Consider the following 6588-nt stretch of genomic DNA (forward strand, 5'->3'; position numbering starts at 1 on the left):
TTCAACGCTAATGCATTATTATAAATGGCATACAGCTTCACATTGAGCTCACAAGTGTATGCATTCAATCTTATACGATTTTTTTTCCATCCATCCATTCTCTATCACTTGTCCCTTTTTTTCTATTGGGTTTATTGCATTTCCATCAGATGCTACTGTCCCGTTGCGAAACAACAAAACAAATCTCAATCTAAATTGTTGCTTTATGGCAGTGTTTTTTGTCACACCTGGGTGAAGTATTGTCTGGGTTTTGTCTGGTTTCATGTTGTCTTGTCATTTCCTGTTTTATTTTGAAAGATTAACTCTCCCTCTCGTTTCAGGTCACTTGCCCTTCCTCCTGTTTCACTGGTCTGTCTCTCCTGATTGCCTGATTGTGCCCACCTGTCACCCTCCCTCATGTGTATAAATGTCTGGTCCTCCTCTTGTCTTGTGCCAGAGTATATCGTCTTGCTACGTGCCTCCAGCCTTGTCTACAGCCTTGAATCACGTTTGCTAAGTATTGCCTTGCCTTATTTATTGATTTCTTTGTTTCCTCTGAGAAAGAGTGATTTTGTTTGCTAAAGTTTTTGGTCTAGAATTTCGTGTTTAATTTCAGTGCTTTGCCTTCCTTTTTCCCCCCTCTTCTTGGAGCGCTTTACTTTGTAGTTATCTCAGCTTTTTATAGCTTACTTTCTGTTTGAAGTTTCTTGTCTCCTCTTTGATTGATTGATACTTTTATTAGTAGATTGCACAGTACAGTACATATTCCGTACAATTGACCACTAAATGGTAACACCCGAATAAGTTTTTCAACTTGTTTAAGTCGGGGTCCACGTTAATCTGCGTGAGTGGTTTACTTTTCTTTAGCTAATCATAGATTGTTCTTTCTGTTATCAGATTCGTGTGTTTTTTGCTATTGCCTTTTTCCTCCCTTTGGAGTGATTTTCTGTTTATAGCGTTTTGCCGTTTTGTCTTTTGTTATCATAGATTCTATAGCCGCTTTGCTTTATTCACTCTGTTCTAAGAGAGTTCAAAGAAAACTGTTAAATAAAGCCTGTGTCAATTGTCTCCCTTCTGCACCTGAGTCCTCATTCTCGCCAAGGTTTAACAGGTTTTCAACCTTTTTTGAGCCAAGGCACATTTTTTTTCATAAAAAAAATGTGGAGGCGCACCACCAGCAGAAAATAGTAAGAAATGAAACTCCATCCATGCATCCATTTTCTATCCATCCATCCATCCATTTCCTACCGCTTATTCCCTTTTGGGGTCACGGGGGGCGCTGGCGCCTATCTCAGCTACAATCGGGCGGAAGGCAGGGGTACACCCTGGACAAGTCGCCACCTCATCGCTTGTCCCTATTGGGGTCATGGGGGGGGTCGCTGGAGCCTATCTCAGCTGCATTCTGTTGTGATCTGTTTCCCAGATCACATTTTGATTTCAGTTTGTGAGTCCTTTTGTGTTTTCTGTTTGTTTTGGACTCTTCCGGTTCCTAGTTTTGCACTTCCTTATTTATCTTGTCTCCATGGTTTCGTATTTGTTCCACCCGCTACTTACTTTTGACCCACTCCTGTGTTTCATTGATTACTTCCGTATTCAAGCCTGCCCTCCGTTCATTCTTGATCCTTTGTTTGCGGTACGCAACACTCACGAGACGTTCTTGTTTCTGTGCTAAGTATCCCCTTAGCTTCCTGTGCGCTCGGCACGTTACCTCTGGACTCTTTGACTCCGTGCTAAGTTTTTAGCTTAGCTTCTCGTGCGTTCGGCACGCATTTTCTTTTATTTATGTCAGTTTTGTACCAGTATTATGTTTTTATTAAAATCAAGCCCTTAGCTGCTAGTCCTGTTTGTTTGGTCCTTTTGCATCCTGGGGGTGGACAACATTATGCGTTACCCTCGTGACACATTCGGGCGTTAGGCGGGGTACACCCTGGACAAGTCGCCACCTAATCACAGGAAATGAATCTCAGCAGCTGATATTGGCAATAAAAAGTTGTTCTCGCAAGTTTCGGATAAGAATGTAAACCATTACCAACCATACATCAATATAGTCATGCCCAATACTATAAAAATGTGACCTGTTACCTCCCTGTTTGGCACTCAGCATCAAGGGTTGGAATTTGGGCTTGAATCACCAAAAATGATTCCCAGGCACGGCCAAGGCTGCTGCTCACTCCTCCCCTCACCTCCCAGAGGATGATCAAGGGTGATGGGTCAAATGCAGAAAATAATTTCGCCACACCTAGTGTGTGTGTCATGTTCGAAGCGCATTATGATGCGCGGAGATATCACCCCCAGATGCAGTGGGACCAGACAGGCAGGATTGCAGGTAAAAAGCTGATTTTAATAAACAAAAAATAAGATAACACTGGTGCAAAAAGACAAACGAAAGGTGTGCCGAACGCACGGGGATCCAGGCTAACACTTAGCACTGAGTAAAAGTCCAAATGGCGCGTGTCGAGCGCCCGAAAGCTAAGACGGGCCTTATCAAGTCAAAAAGGACTAGAGAATCAAAACGTGAGTGTTGCATAAAGCAAGTGACGAACCCAGATCGAACAAAGGGAGGAGGCAGCTCTAAATACAGAAACAATAATCATAAACAGGTGTGCGTCAAACAGCCAGTGTAGGTGGAACAAATGCGGTAACCATGGAGACAGACTAAACAAGGAAGTGCACAAACTAAGAATCGGAAGAGTCCAAAAGTTTCAAGTTTAATTCATTCAGACATTCAAACAATTTGTCGGATGTAGAGAAAAGTTTTTTATACATCCATCCATCCATTTCCTACCGCTTATTCCCCGTGGGGTTGCGGGAGGCACTGGTGCCTATCTCAGATACAATCGGGCAGAAGGCGTCGTACACCCTGGACAAGTCGCCATCTCATTGCAGGTTTTTTATATGTATATAGTCTGAAATTGAATATGCACAAGCTATATCTCATTGCGCCTGTCAGTGTATTTAAAAAACAAAAACAGACAAAAAAAACTACCAATGTTTTATGCATGGAGTTGTACTTGTTTTATTTCTATTATTCCTTACAAATAAAATATTAAAAAATCTCCATTATATAAATTTTAAATCATTCTCATCACAGTTTTTTTTTTTTATGATTGATTTCTTTAAAATAATTTTACATTTATTTAAAGTTTTACAGTCTTTTAGCTCTTGGCCCAACTTGTTCCATACATTAATCCCAACAAAAGACACACAATCTTGCTTTGCACTGGTTTTTTTGTTTAAAAAAAAATAAATAAATTTTTTTTTCGGAAATTAATAACAGAGTCTTGTTTTTTTGGCAATCCCTGAATATAAACTGGTAACTTCATTCCACCCATCCATTTTCTACCTCTTGTCCCTCATTGGGGTGGCAGGGAGAGCTGGAGCCTATCCCAGCTGCATTCGGGCGTAAGGCGGGGTACACCCTGGACAAGTCGCGATCTGATTGCAGGGCCAACACAGATATGTTGTACATAAATTGTGCTGTCTTAAAGTCAGCCAAATCCTTCAATTTTAGTGCTTTCATTTATTAAAAGTTAATTTGTATGTGTCCTGTAAGCCATTTTATTTACAATGCGGATGATTCTTTTTTGAATGATCCTAATTGAACTAAGAGTGGTTTTATAAGTCTTTCCCCACACTTCTAGGCCGTGTAAGGAAGAATCAGGCAACAGTATAACATGACAGGCTTTTTTCATTTGTGTAGGAATTTTAACATTTACTCAGTAAAACTGCAAATTCATTTGCATAACATTGGTACTTTATTGCTCGAAAGAAAGTGTACTTTTTTTTCCTCCTCCTTTATTTCATTCTAGTAATTTTGTAACTTTTTGTCATACTTGAAAAAAAAACACAAGGAAGTCCTTTCAACTTGTATGAATATGAAAAACACAGAGTGTGGCGAAACAAGCTTGTTATTAGACAGCCACGACTTGTTCTATAAATAATTTGTGGATAAAGTCAGACATGCAATAATAGTGAAAGGTTGTGCAATTCTTCGCACGAACCGGTCCGTTCAAAAAAGTTCTCGCAGGGAGGCTGTGGTTTATCATTATTACTAAAAAAGGAATAAACAGTTGCAGACGCGCCATTTTGCCCAGAACAAAAAAGGCAGTCAGACCTGTTGAGCAGGACACACAAAAAAAGAGGACAACATGCAGGAAACATTAAAACTCACGGAAATGGAACAACACGTTTTAATTAACATTGCAGCTCATGCAATAATTTTGGTTCAGCAGCTTTCACAATGCACAGTGCACACCAAGTTCTATTTTTTTTTTTAGCGTGGAGATAATCGGGTCCATTTCCTGACAAAACAACTTTGTAACCATTAAATGTCAAAGTAAAAATTATTTCCTGAAGATTTATATTTATAGATTTATACTGGGAGTTGATTTTGAGGTCATGGTTAGTTATGTAAAGTTAAAGTTAAAGTCCCAACGATAGTCACACCCACACTGGGTGTGGTGGAATTAACCTCTGCATTCGACCCATCCCCTTGTTCACCCCCTGGGAGATGAGGGGAGCAGTGAGCAGCAGCGGTGGCCGTGTTCGGGAATCATTTGGTGATTTAACCTCTAATTCCAACAATTCCAACCCTTGATGCTAAGGGAGGCAATGGGTCCTCCAAAAATACCTACCAGTCTCAGGGCGGACACTCTAACTACAAGGCCACTGAGCAGTACCTATCATTATATAAAAATATATTGTGGTCAATTAAAAAAATCCTTGATTTTAGATTATTTGATGAAAAAAACATTTAACAGAGAGAAACATACATGTTTTGGTTTTTCATTATTACAAATCCAACTAAAATATGTGCGAGATCCTGCAAAAAAAAACAACAACATATTTTTTTACCTTAATTTCGGATATTGGTCATAATTGCACTTTGATGTGTTTTTGTATATTTTGAAATGTAGACGTTTTGGTATTTTATCATGGTTAAAAAAAGTAATTTGTGAGCTACATCCATCCATCCATCCATCATCTTCCGCTTATCCGAGGTCGGGTCGCGGGGGCAACAGCCTAAGCAGGGAAACCCAGACTTCCCTCTCCCCAGCCACTTCGTCTAGCTCTTCCCGGGGGATCCCGAGGCGTTCCCAGGCCAGCCGGGAGACATACTCTTCTCAACGTGTCCTGGGTCTTCCCCGTGGCCACCTACAGGTTGGACGTGCCCTAAACACCTCCCTAGGGAGGCGTTCGGGTGGCATCCTGACCAGATGCCCGAACCACCTCATCTGGCTCCTCTCGATGTGGAGCAGCAGCGGCTTTACTTTGAGCTCCTCCCGGATGGCAGAGCTTCTCACCCTATCTCTAAGGGAGAGCCCCGCCACACGGCAGAGGAAACTCATTTTGGCCGCTTGTACCCGTGAGCAACAGTACAGGCCAAAAGTTTGGACACACCTTCTCATTAAATGCGTTTTCTTTATTTTTATGACTATTTACATTGTAGATTGTCACTGAAGGCATCCTAACTCTGTATGAACATGTGGAGTTATGTACTTAACAAAAAAAGGTGAAATAACTGAAAACATGTTTTATATTCTAGTTTCTCCAAAATAGCCAGCCTTTGCTCTGATTACTTTTTTGCACACTCGTGTTATTCTCTCGATGAGCTTCAAGAGGTAGTCACCTGAAATGGTTTACACTTCACAGGTGTGCCTTATCAGGGTTGATTAGTAGAATTTCTTGCTTTATCAATGGGGTTGGGACCATCACTTGTGTTGTGAATGAAAAGGTGTGTCCAAACTTTTGGCCTGTACTGTATATTCACTACAATAAGCCAAATAACCTGCCATCAAGGTCTGAAATGTCAGATTAGAATTCTTATTTTAGTAGCCCATACTTAGGTATAACCATATTGGCAGAGGTGGGTAGAGTAGCCAGATATTGTACTCAAGTAAGAGTACTGTTACTTTAGAGATGTATTACTCAAGTAAAAGTAAGGAGTAGTCACCCAAATATTTAATTGAGTAAAAGTAAAAAGTATGTTGTGAAAAAACTACTCAAGTACTGAGTAACTGATGAGTAGCCTTTTCGTTTAATGATGACGGCAACAAGTAATGCACAAAAACATAAAAATAGCAATGAACAAATTCAGAGCCAGTAGTATCTCTTAAGCAACTAAAACAATAATATATATCAAATAAGATATATTTGGTTTTACACTGTATTGAAAAAAAATTTGCAAATGAATTTTACCTTTGCAACCTCATGATACTGTTGGCTAAGTTTTATGTTCATAAATGTAAGTTTCTCAATACCCGACCTGTTTTTTGTGCCTTTAAAAAAGATTTAGAACTCTACATTAAAACACTCTACCTCTAACAACCAAAAAGCTGTGAAAACGATGATGCTGCGTTCTAAATGTGTTTTACTGAGATTGAGTGAGCCTATGGCTTTGCACTTTGTTTATTTTATGTATGTATATATATATATATATATATATTTTGCATTCTATTTGAGTTACTTTGAATTTACAATCCCCTGGCGCTGTTTTGTACGGTTTTGATACTGTTTTGTATTATTTTTGTACTTACTTTGATTATTATTTTTAACTGTTTGTAAATGTTGAAATTTATGAAAAAAAAAGGTTTGTAAAAAAAAAAGTTT

Source organism: Nerophis ophidion, linkage group LG08 (genome assembly GCF_033978795.1).
Source record: "Nerophis ophidion isolate RoL-2023_Sa linkage group LG08, RoL_Noph_v1.0, whole genome shotgun sequence".
Taxonomy (NCBI): Eukaryota; Metazoa; Chordata; class Actinopteri; order Syngnathiformes; family Syngnathidae; genus Nerophis; species Nerophis ophidion.